Source organism: Acomys minous (assembly GCF_964271855.1).
Source record: "Acomys minous genome assembly, chromosome: 1".
NCBI classification, from domain to species: domain Eukaryota; kingdom Metazoa; phylum Chordata; class Mammalia; order Rodentia; family Muridae; genus Acomys; species Acomys minous.
In genome coordinates, this window is record NC_140483.1 from 130292345 (window position 1) to 130304842 (window position 12498).

The following is a 12498-nucleotide window of genomic DNA, read 5'->3' on the forward strand; positions in this document are numbered from 1 at the left end:
CTCCTAACTGTGTAGCCTTGTGTAGTCTCAAAAGGAGATGTACCTAGTCCTACTGAAACTTAATATGCCAAGGCTGCTTGATATCCATGGGAGGCCTCCCCTTCCCTAAGAGGAAAGGGAAAGGGGGAGGAGGGGAGTTGAGAAGGAAGGACTGTGAGGAGAGGAGGGGGGTAATCTGTGATGGGGATATAAAGTAAATGAATGAATGAATGAATGAATGAATGAATGAAAAAAGTTGCTCTCCACAAACTGCCCTATTGCCTAGGACAACACCCACACAACTCATTAAATATGGAAATGTTGAGCCGGTATCTCTTGGAGCCTTCATCCCTGTATTCTAGTCTCTGGCATGAGAAAGTACTTTGCAGGCTACCAAAAGAGAAACATGGAAACCAACCTAGCTACAAAATTTTGACCTATAATCTGTCCTGCCTAGAAAATGTGGTAGGGCAATAGCAGCACAGAACATATGGGAGTAGTCGACCAATGTCTGATTTGACCTAAGGCTCCCTCTATGAGAAGAAACTCACACCTAACACTGCTTGGGAAACCAAGAACCAGAAACTAGATAGCCCAGAAACCTAGGGCAAACCACTATTGGTATTTTTTTTTAATCAATAAAATGATTCCTAATGATACTCTGCTATACTCATAGATCAATGATTTGCCTGGTCATCATCAGTGAGGCTTCTTCCAGCAACAGATGGGAACTGCTGCAGGGAACCATAGCCAGACATTATGTGTAGAAGGAGTCTCAATTGGAGGTCTATATAAAATCTCTCCCTTCTAAGTTCAGGTAATTCTATAGAAAAGGAAGCAGAAAGATTGTAATAGCCAGAGAGGATGAGGACACCAGGAGATCAAGCACCTCTGAATCAACTAAGAAAGGTTCATATGAGCTCACAGAGACTGAAGCAGCAAGCACTGGGCCTATCCAGATGTGTACCAGGTCCTCTGTGTATAAATTATATCTGTTGCCTTAGTATTTTTATGGGGCTCCTGATTATGAGAATGAGTGGGCCTCTGGCTCTTGTGCCTGTTCTTGTTGTTTGTTTTCCTCTTGTTGCATTGCTGTGTCCAACTTGGCATGATAGTTTTTGCTTTATTTATTATATTTTATTTTGTCATGTTTAGTTGTTATCTCTTAGAAGCCTATTCTTTTCTACAGAGAGACAGAAAGGGAGTGGATCCAGAGCAGAGGGGAGAAGGGAGTAACTGGAAAAAGTAGTCAGAAGGGAAACTGTAGTCACAATGTGTTATATGAGAAAATAATGTATTTTCAATAGAAAACTATAAATAATTTTGAATGTTAATTATTTGTTGACATCTAAGAAGCCAATAAAGGGAAAGTTGTTACATTTCAATATAATTTAAAAACCACAAGAAAGCCCCCCAAACTTTTTTCTTGAAAAATGAAAATCACTTCTTGCTTTAGAACCTTTGTCATAGCAGCCTGTGTTCAAGAACAGTGTTTACACAGCACTGAAGAAAAGGAGGCAAAATGACCACAGTTCTGTGAGTTGTAAAGGGACCAATACCCTTTGTTCCCTCACATCCCTTTCTCATTACCATTGCCAGAATGTTTCCTGCCTTTTCTCTGCTTTGTATGTTTATGCTGGTGCCTTTGCCTAGCAATCCACACACTACCTAGTTCAGAATAGCAACTTCTTCTAGTAGCCAGGCTAGTGACAATCTTATCCAGGTTTTTCATTCCATGGAACATTGTTCGTGATGTTTTTTGACATTCTTGTTTTTGTGATTATTTGCACACATGGATGATGTCCTTATCTGCATGGTAAGCTCACTGCTGTTTACTTCCTCACAGGGTTTGTCTTGATGCCTTTAATATTATAGCTCCTCAGAGCAAGTTTGTTGAGTTAAATTTCTCATGAAAAGAAATGGTAAAATAGCGGGTGTAGTGTTATGTGTTTTATTTACCATGCCATATAGAATATGATTTACAATTTTCAATTTTGAATATCAGTTTGAGTCTAGGGTTGCCTGAACATGCATACAATTACATATTATATAAGTTGATGTACTGTTTCCCACAACATTCCTAGAAACTCTCTCTCTCCCTCCCTCCCTCCCTCCCTCCCCTCTCTGGCCTTCAATTTGTATGTAAATTCATAAAAATGTCTAGTCTGCTTCCAGAGAATTTTAGTGGGGAAAATCTTAGCCTTTAATCTGGATACTTGGTTGAAGCTCACAGTAATTATTTAATTCAGCTTTAGAATTAACAAATTTTTGTAGTATCTGAGTGTGAACATTTGAACATCCTAAGTGACAGAAAATATGAGAAAAAGAAAGAAATTGTAATATTTATTCCTTTTACCCTAAATTAAAATTTACATTTTAGCATTTTGCTATTCCAAAGTATTTGGATAGCATACATTGAAGAGTTTTAACTTTGGGAATGAGATAAACTACATAAAATAATTTTATAGCACATTAATAAATGAATTACTCATCACTAGCAATATGATATATACCTTCCATTCAAAGATATTAATATCAATCCTCTCATTGTGCAAGATTTTCCAGCTACAGCATTCCAACTAACAAAATCATCTATTTTCGTAGGCATAAGAGTCTGTGTTAGTTTCACACTAATTCTTAAAATGAGTAATTAAGATATTTCATACAATGTCTCAAAAAGCTGTATCTTGCTTGGTGTTTGAAATAACAAGTCCTGAGCTATAAATTAATCAAGAAAATTAGTCACAGGTCTTCATGGATATACTAAGAATCAGCCCATCAGTAATAGCATCATTGCACATCCACATTGAAGGGTGCGAATTCAATCCCATTAAATTCAGTCTGAAAACATCAGTATATAAATAATTCCTCATGCTTCCATGGACTAGAACCTCCTAGAGGAAAGGCACTGGTCTTTTGCATCTTTTCTTTGGGTAGCCACATTTAAGTGCTGATGTCATTATCCACACTTGACCAAGTTTCCTCAGCAAAGGTCACAATGCCAGGGGAATATCTAAATCACCTCCAGGCATCCTGCTGCAATAAGCATACTCCTGAGCCAATAAATAAGCAAAGCAACTAATATTTGTATATCTGGACCCTTCTCGGTTATTTTGGGATCTCAACAATACTGTCACCAACCTTTGCTTCCCTCCAAACAGTCCATGTAGTATGTAAGAAACAGTGGGGAGCAAAAGATAAGAAACCCTACAGAAGTTTGGTGGCCCACTTCAGAGAACAATACAGATAGACACCTGGCACACAATGTGTATCTAACTACTGGGAGTGGTAAGTTGATCTCAGCCATACTGTCATCACCTTTGCTTTCCTTCCAGCAACACATGTAGTAACTGAGAAATGGTGCTGAGCAAAGGATGAGGCACCCCTACAGAAGTTTGCAGAGGTGACCCCACTTCAGAAAATAACATAGATGGGGACCTGACACACATTATTTATCTAGCTACTATGAGTGATGATTTGATCATAAACAGTTGATATTGTGGCTTAGGAATTTCTGTCACTTGCCCACTCATGATTGTAGAATCCAGCACAGTGCCTTCAGCTGTAATGCACATCTGTCTGGAAACCTTGAAGTACAAAGGTTATTCTTGGGGTGGTCCTGGGAAGCCCACAATACTTGAATGTAGGGAATTGAAGGTAAAATAAAAGTCCTGGAGTTGTTCTAGACCCTTGTCATGAACCTAATTTTGGTACCTGGCTAGAACACACATCTGGGAAAAAGGTAGGAGATAATGAGAAGGAAAGAAAATAATGTTCTAGAATTAGGATTGTTACTAGCTCTGGATTGAAAATAGTGGCCTACATTGCTCTGTTCTATGGCCCTGGAGTGCAAACCATTTATCATCATGGACTCAATGGGCCTCAGGGATCTTTCTACATATATGATACCTTTTCCAAATTGGACAAAAAACCCTTTTAAGATTATAGAAAAATACAGCATATGTCCTAAATTCTATAGTCTGGCTGCTTGCCTTCTTTGAATACATAGAAATGTGGTTAATTTTAAGTGAAGCACCATGGGGTCGTATCAACAGCATCAAGAAAGGGAGTAAAATGTCCTCTGTTTATATATGTACACAGCAAAGTTTGCAGAGAACGTGACCTGACTGAGTCAATGCGTTTCCAAAGCAGAAAGGTATATTAGATTCCTGAAGAAAACAAGACTGAGGAAACTTTGGCCATAAATCAGCAATTACTGGTAGTTAGTCAATATCATAGGTTTGATAGAGTGCCAGAGCTTACTAATGGTATGAGAACATTAAGACTTTGGTCACAAAGTCACAGCAAGTCCTTGTGCAGATTTACTTTGAAGCTGTCTGGACTTGGAGCTGCTGTTCTGAATAACAAGTGTGATGTTTTTCTTCTGTCCTCATTTCCAAGGTTTTGGGTTGCACTCACACTTGCTGAAAACAAAAGCAGGCCAGAATGGACAACAGCTGCAGAGGTGACCTTCCTGCATCAGAGATCTGACATATAGAACATAAAGTTTCAAATTCAGGTATTCACAACACGAGCCAAAATTCTATCCTCTAAATTATGATAATGTTGACTACTAGATTTCTCAGTTCCTTACAAGACTCAGCCAGTTGAAATATTCTAAGATTAAAGAATACCTACTCGTCCCATCACCTCATTGACTTTTATGGTGCATCAGGTTTCATAGCAAATGGACACAGAAGAGGAATTGACTTATCCCAGTTCTCGGGACATCTAAGACAGTCTAAAGGAATGCAAATAGACATTTAACATTTACCTCATGCCAGTCTCCGTCTGAAGTTCAGATGTTTATTGCTTTGTAATATTAGTACATGTTTATGGTAAGTCTTTACCATTTAGGTACAATATTTTATAAGTCAAATGACGTCTAAGTTTTTTACTGAGGACATAATTGAGGGTTTTCTTGCATCCATGTCATGTGGGAGCTTGTTATAAATCCACAACAATGACTCTGTCATGTCCAAAATCAAATTGCTCCTTTTAACATGATCCCTGAAAGAATCGCCAGCACATGAAGCTTTGGTAGTGCTGGTGGGTGTTTATAGAAGAATACCTGTTCACATTCTTACTCACAGTTAAAGGCACGGACACTGGAATAGACTATACTAACACAAAATTTGTATTTGAGATTCACCTCTCATTTGAAGTGAGCATAATTTTTAAAGTTTAGGTTATTTTAATTAAAATAACTACATCTTCCCCACTTCTTCTCATCCCTCAAACACCTATCACGTTCTCCTGCTACCTCACGTCCGTGGCCTCTTTATTTTTATTGTTAATAAATATAGGAATACAATCATATCAAAATTATATCCCCTACATTCTGTTACTGTTGGCTGCTAGAGAGAAGCCTTGATTACTTGTGAGACTGGGCCAGGTCAAGTCTTCTGTGGGAAAGACCTGGTGGCACTCAGAGGAAGGATAGCAGGTTACCAAGAAGAGACTTGATACCCTATGAACATATACAGGGGGAGGTAATCCCCCTCAGGAACAGTCATAGGGGAGGGGAATAAGGGGAAAAGCGGGAGGGAGGGAGGAATGGGAGGATACAAGGGATGGGCTAACAATTGAGATGTAATATGAATAAATTAATAAAATATTTTTTAAAAGTATTCTGAGATTAAAGGAATACCTACTCCTGCCATCACTTCAAGCAATTATCTTGCACCAGGTTTCATCTCTCATGTATTGTATATTTTTACGCTTGATCACTTACTATTTGATACTAGGTTAAGACCTTAAGACCTCATGCCTGGAGAAGACCAACTGCCCCTCTCATAACAGTCACTAATTGCATGTAGCTCTTTGTTTTTTCCCATCCCTGTTGGTGTGTCAATCGTCTTGTTTAGATTGCCATACTTTGAAATATCATGGGTGTGTCTTTCCTGTTATATCTAGAAGACACAGTTTCATACCAGTCTTTCTGGTGCTGTGGCTCTTACAGTTTTTCTGCACCCTCTTCCAAGATGTTTCCTGGTTCGTAAGCATAGGGATTATGTTGTAAGTGGATTATTTGTGGGAGGGCACATCTGATCTCTTCATTTTTAACGGTTGTGGCTTTCTGTAATGATTGTGCTTTGATGTAAAAAGAAGCCTCTATGGTTAGGAGAGAGAGCTACACTTATCTGTAAATATAAGGATAAGTATTTAGAATACAATTAGTAATTAATTAGTTGATAAAACTGGAAATAGTATGTTCCCCTCTAAGACCTAAGACCTCACTAGCCGTGAGTGGTTGGCTGAATGCAGTACCAGACATGATTTCCCTTCTATGAAGTAGGCCAATTAGATACTGTGGGTTACAACCAAGTTATAAATATTATTATTTCACCTTTAGAAATATCTCCCCATGCTGGACATTTGTTGTAATTCATAGGCATAACATCTGGGTAGGGCTATAGATTAATTTCCTCATTGGCAGCTTGCATAGCACATTCCAGTTCTATGAAAAGTAGTCCTTGGGCAGGAGGATTTTGGGTAGGATACAGCTTAAAGTCTTTAGTTCTTGTCTCTGACACGCATGGTATTTTCAACTATAGGAACTTAACTTTAACCTCTTACAGACAACCAAGGGCAATAGAAATATCCTCTATTATTTTGAGAGTCTCTTGGGTGGCTATAACTGTTAACTCTAAGCTAATAGAATCTAACACTTGAAAGGCGGTTACTCATGCCTGGCGCTAGTGTTTTGTTAGAGAGAGTCTATGATTCTTAGCAGAGAACTATTACTCAAAGTGGTGTAACTTCACTTAAATTATTTGATTTCTCTCTCTCTCTCTCTCTCTCTCTCTCTCTCTCTCTCTCTCTCTCTCTCTCCACACACACACACACACACACACTTTCTTCTTCATCCTTTTTTTTTCTGTTGATGAACATCTAAGCTATTTCCCATCTCTGACTATCATGAATAAAGCAGCAATAAACATTGTTGAGCAAGTGTCTGTGGGATAGGATGAATCATCATTTGATATATGCCCAAGAGTGGTAGAGCTGGATGTTGAGGTAGATCAATTCCCATCTTCCAAAGGAATGGACTTAGTTCTATAGTGGCTATCCAATTTTGCACTCCCACCAGCAATGGTTGAGCATCCCACTTACTTCACACTCTCACCAGCATGATCTGTCACTTGTTTTATTAATCCTAGCCATTCTAACAGGTGCAAGATGGGATGGCAAAGTAGTTTTGATTTTGATTGACATTTCGCTGATGGCTAAGGATGTTGAACATTTTGCTTCTCAGCCATTTGAGATTGGGTATGGTGAGACTTCCCATAGTCCTTTAATTGTTCAGGACTGTTTTAGCTGTCTTGGGTTCTTTGAGATTACATATGAAGTTAGGAATTGTCCCTTTAAGGTTTGTAAGTAATTGTGTTGGAGTTTTCATCGGGATTGTATGGAATTTGCAGATTGCTTTTGGTAGGATGACCCTTTTTACTTTGTTAATCCTACCTATCCATCTTCTGATAGTTTCAATTTCTTTTTTGAAAGTCTTGAAGTTTTTGTCATACATGTCTCTCACTAACTTGGTTAAAGCTACCCTCAAGCCATTTTGTATAGTTTGAGGATATTGTAAAAAGATGTTGCTTGACTCCTTGATTTCTTTCTCAGTCTGTTTGTCATTTTCATATAGTAGGGCTACTGATTTTTGTGAGCTAATTTTGTGTCCAGCTACTTTGCCAAAAGTGTTTATAGGGGTTTTATGGTGGAGGATGTAGGGTTACTTATGTATACTAGCATATCATCTTCAAATAAAGATACTTTGATTTCTTCCTTTTCAATTTTTGTGATCTCCTTCAGCTGTCTTACTGCTCTATATAAAACTTCAAGCACAATATTGAATAGATATGGAGAGAGTAAACAATCTTGTCTTCTTCCTGATTTTAGTGGAATTGCTTTGAGTTTCCCTTTATTTAAGTTGATGGGCTTGATCTAAACTGCTTTTATTATGTTCAGGTATGCCCTTTGTGTTCCTAATTTCTTCAGGACTTATAAAGAGGCTTTGGATTTCGTCAAAGGCCTTTTCTGCATCTAGTGAGATGAGCACGTGGTTTCTGCCTTTCAATTTGTTTTTATAGTGGATTACATTTATTGGTTTACCTATATTCAGCCATAACTTCTCTCCATCTCTGGAGTGAAGGCTATTTGACCATGGTGAGTGATCTTTTTGATATTTTTAAATTCGGTTTGTAAGTATTTTATTGAGAATTTTTGTATTTCTGTTCATAAGCTAAATTGGTCTTTAATTCACTTTCTTTGTTGGGACTTTGCAAGGTGTGAGTATTAGGGTAACTGTTGCCTTATGAAACAAAGTGGGCAGCATTCCTTTTATTTCTATTTTGTGGAGTGATTTGAGGAATATCGGCATTAACTTTTCTTTGAAAGTCTGGTAGACTTCTTTAGTAAAACCAGTTGGACCTGAGTATTTTTTGGCTAGGAGACTTTTAAATGACTACTTTTGTTTCACCAGAGTTTATGGGTCTGTTTAATTTGTTTATCTGATCTAGATTTAACTTTGGTAGTGGTACGTATTGAGAAAATTATCAATTTTTTTTTTTTTTAGATTTTACAATTTGGGGCAGTACAGCTTTTTAAAGTATAGCCTTATGATTATCAGGATTTTCTTGGTGTTTGTTGTTATATCCTTCTTTTAATTTCTGATTTTATTAATTTGGGTATTGCCTTTTTTGCCTTTTAGTATTTTTGATAAAGGTTTGTCAATCTTATTAGTTTTCTTGCTTTATAAAATAAACATTACTACGTTGAAAATTACATTTTATTTGTTGCATCGATTCTTTGTACTGGTTTTCATTTGCTTTTTTGGTTCTATTCTTTTCTTTCAGGCCTAAGTGTAACTATTTCTTGTCATCATCAACTCCTTTTGGGTGTGATTTACTCTTTTTGTTCTAGAGCTTTCAGGTGTGCTGTTAAGTTACTAGTATGAGATGTCTCCAAATTTTTTATGTAGTGTTGTGAACTTGCCTCTTAGAACAAACTTTATTGTATCCCATGAGTTTGGGTATGTTGCATATTCATTTTCATTTAACTCGAGAAGGTCTTTAATTTCTTTCATAATTTTTGTCTTGAGCACGTTTTCATTCAGTAACGTGTTGCTTAGTATCTGTATATTTGTAAGGTTTTAGTTGTTGTTGATATCCAGCTTTAGTCCATGAGGTTCAAATAAGATACCCTAGGTTCAGATGCAAGGTATTATTTCAATTTTCGTGTATCTGTTGAGACTTGCTTTGTGTCTGTATGTTTTAGAGACAGTTCCAGAAGGTACTAAGAAAAGATATTGTGTTTTTGTGAAATGTTCTATAAATATCTGGTAGGTTCATTTGGTTTATAATGTCAGTTAGTTCCAGTATTTCTCTGATTTGTTTTTGTCTGGATGCTCTGCCTAATGGTACGAGCAGGGTATTGAAGACTCCCACTATTGGTATGTGAGGTTCAGTATGTAGTTTATGATATAGTAGTGTTTATTTTACAAAGTTAAATATTCTTGCATTTGAGGAATGAATGTTAAGAATTGAAATACCATCTTGCTGAATTTCTCCTTTGATGAATATATAGCATCCTACCCCATTCCTTTTGATTAGTTTTGAGTTAACATCTATTTTGTCAGAAATTAAAATTGCTACATTTGCTCCCTTTTTGGAGCCATTTGCTTAGACTATCTTTCCCATCCCTTTACTCTGAGGTGATGTCCATGCATGATATTAAGGTGTGGGTTTTTTTTTTTTTTTGCATTAAGCAGAATGATGCATCTTCTTTTCACATCCATTCTGCTAGTCTATATCTTTTGAAATTGGGAATTGAAACTATTCATGTTGAGAGACATTTATGAGCAGTGTTTGTTGATTCATGTTATTTTCTTGTTGCTGTTGTTGTGGTGTGATGGTGTGTGTGTGATGGTGTGTGTGTGTGTGTGTGTGTGTGTGTGTGTGTGTGATGTTTTTCCTATTTGGCTTTGCTGGTCTGATATTTCTAATTCCCTGCATTTTCTTAGTGTGGTTAACTTCTTTTGGCTGAATTTTTACTTTCTATCATCTTCTTTAGGGCTGGATTTGTGGGTAGATATTGCTTACATTTATTTTGTTTTTGTTTTTGTTTTTTGAGACAGGGTTTCCCTGTGTAGTCTTGGCTGTCCTGGCTTTACTTTGTAGATTAGACCGGCCTTGAACTCACAGAAATCAGCCTGCCTCTGTTTCCCCCAATGCTGGGATTAAAAGCATGAGCCACCATGCCTGCCTGCTTAAATTTAGTTTTAATTTTATTTGGTTTTAGTCTCATTTTCTCCATCTATGATGATTGAAACTTTTATTGGGTATAGTCGTCTGGGATGGCATCTGGGGTCTCCTTGAGTCTGCTACACATCTGTCTAGACCCTTTTGGCTTTTAAAGTCAGTATTGAGAAGTCTGGTGTTATTCTAATAGGTCTGCCAGTATATGTCACTTTGTCTTTTTCCCTTGCAGCTTTTAATACTTTAATATTCTTTTGTTGTGGCTGTTCTGTACATTTAGTGTTTTGGATATTATGTGCTAAGGGAACTTTCATTTATGTTCCAATCTGTTTGTTCTGTATGCTTCTTGTATCTTTTTAAGTTTAGGAAAATTTTCTTCTTTGATAGTGTTAAAAACGTCTTTGAAGCCAGGCATGCCTTTAATCCCAGCACTCAAGAGGCAGAGACAGGCAGATCTCTGTGAGTTTGAGGCTAGCCTGGTCTACAGAGTGAGTTCCAGGACAGGCAGGATTACACAGAAAAAAACTTGTTTTGAAAAAAAAATCTGGAAAGAAAGAAAGAAAGAAAGAATGTTTTTGATCTGGGGTTTCTTCTCCTCCCTCTATTTCTATTATTCTTAAGTTTGGATTTTTCATGGTGTCCCAAAATTAACTGGATATTTTGTGCCAAGAGTTTTTAAAATTTAACATTTTCTTTGACCAAGTTATTCATCTCTTTCATCTATTTTCTTGGTAAACCTTGCCTCTCTAAGGTTCCTGTTCAAATTACTAAATTGTTTATCTCCAGATTTTTTGCCATTGGCTTTCCTTCATTGAATCAATTTCCACTTTCATTTCCTTCCACTGTTTGTTTGTATTTTTCATAGATTTTTGTATGAGATTTATTCATTCCATTTTTTGAGCACCTCTATTGTATTCATATAGGCTATTTTAAAGTCTTTGCCCTGTGCTTCAACTATCTTAGAATATTCAAGGCCTGTTGTGGTAGAGTCGGTGAACTCAAGTAGAGACACATGGTCCTGGATGTTATTGATGGTATTTTTACGCTGGAGTCTAGACATCTGGGTTTGGAAAGATTGTAAATTTAGGAGCTGACATCTGGCTTTGTCTTTTTTGGGTGGGTGGTTTTGTTTGTTTGTTTGTTTGTTTTTGTTTTTTTTCCTTCTTGGTTTCTATTGCCCTGTCCAGTTCTTAGAAGAGTATGTTGGCTGTTATTGCCTGGTAGGAACTTCTTCTGAGACCCTGATAGGTGTGGCCACTGAGAGTGCTAGGTAAAATGTGCTTCTGTGTATTGGGAGTTGGCACTTAGGTATGGGGATGGGATAGGAGAGGGAGGCTGAGGGTGTCCAGGAGTCCTGCTGCAGAGCTGCGGATGAGACTTAGGGGTTTGACTTGGAAGAGAAGAAGGAGCCATGCAGTTTTGCAGTTAGCCTACCTGGTTCGCCAGTTAGTGTGGCCCGTAGATTCCCAGATGGTGCCTGCTGGCTGTGGAATACAAAAATTAGAGAGGGATATTAGGAGGGGTAAGTCCTGTGTGGTCCACTGGAGATGGAGGCAGGGAGAAATGGGATGCTCCAGAGCTGGGGATAAGACTGGTGGATAGGACTTGAAGGATCTGAGGAAAAGTTGAAGATCTTCGGTCATCCCACCTGCTTCCTTGCATACCACGTTTTCCTCATGTGTTCATCAGCTTGAGATTGTTGGCATTTCCTAGCTATTGTGACTAGAATGCCAATGAACATTGCTGAAGAGAATGCTGTATCCTTTGAGCATATACAGAAGGATGATACAGCTGGCTTATATGGTGTGGGGAGCCAAGACCATAGCCGGCAAGCATCTCGGACCTTGGCATAATCCATTGAGTGGACCTGGGGCAGGATGCCTTGTGACCTCTTTCCCTCCTTGCCTCAGGGTACATTCCAGAAGGCTGCCTTGCGACCTCTTCCCCTCCCTCAAGGTACTCTCCAGCTAGTCTCAGGATTCCTGGAATTACAGAGGCCTTCAGAGGATGAGCAAAACAAAGTTTGTAGATAACACCTTGTGGTTCCAGATGCCTAACAATTCCACCCAACCCTAGAACCATGGGGCCCTCACCCTGCCAAACTTTCTGACTTCCTGATATCTTGCAAAAACAGCCCACCCGGATTACCCCACTCAGCCTCCTGCTTCAGTGGTATATAATTGCCTGTGAGAAAATATAATTTTGTCATCTTGATCAGACTCCTTGACTTGCTGTCCGTTCTTCGCATCTCTTGTCCCCC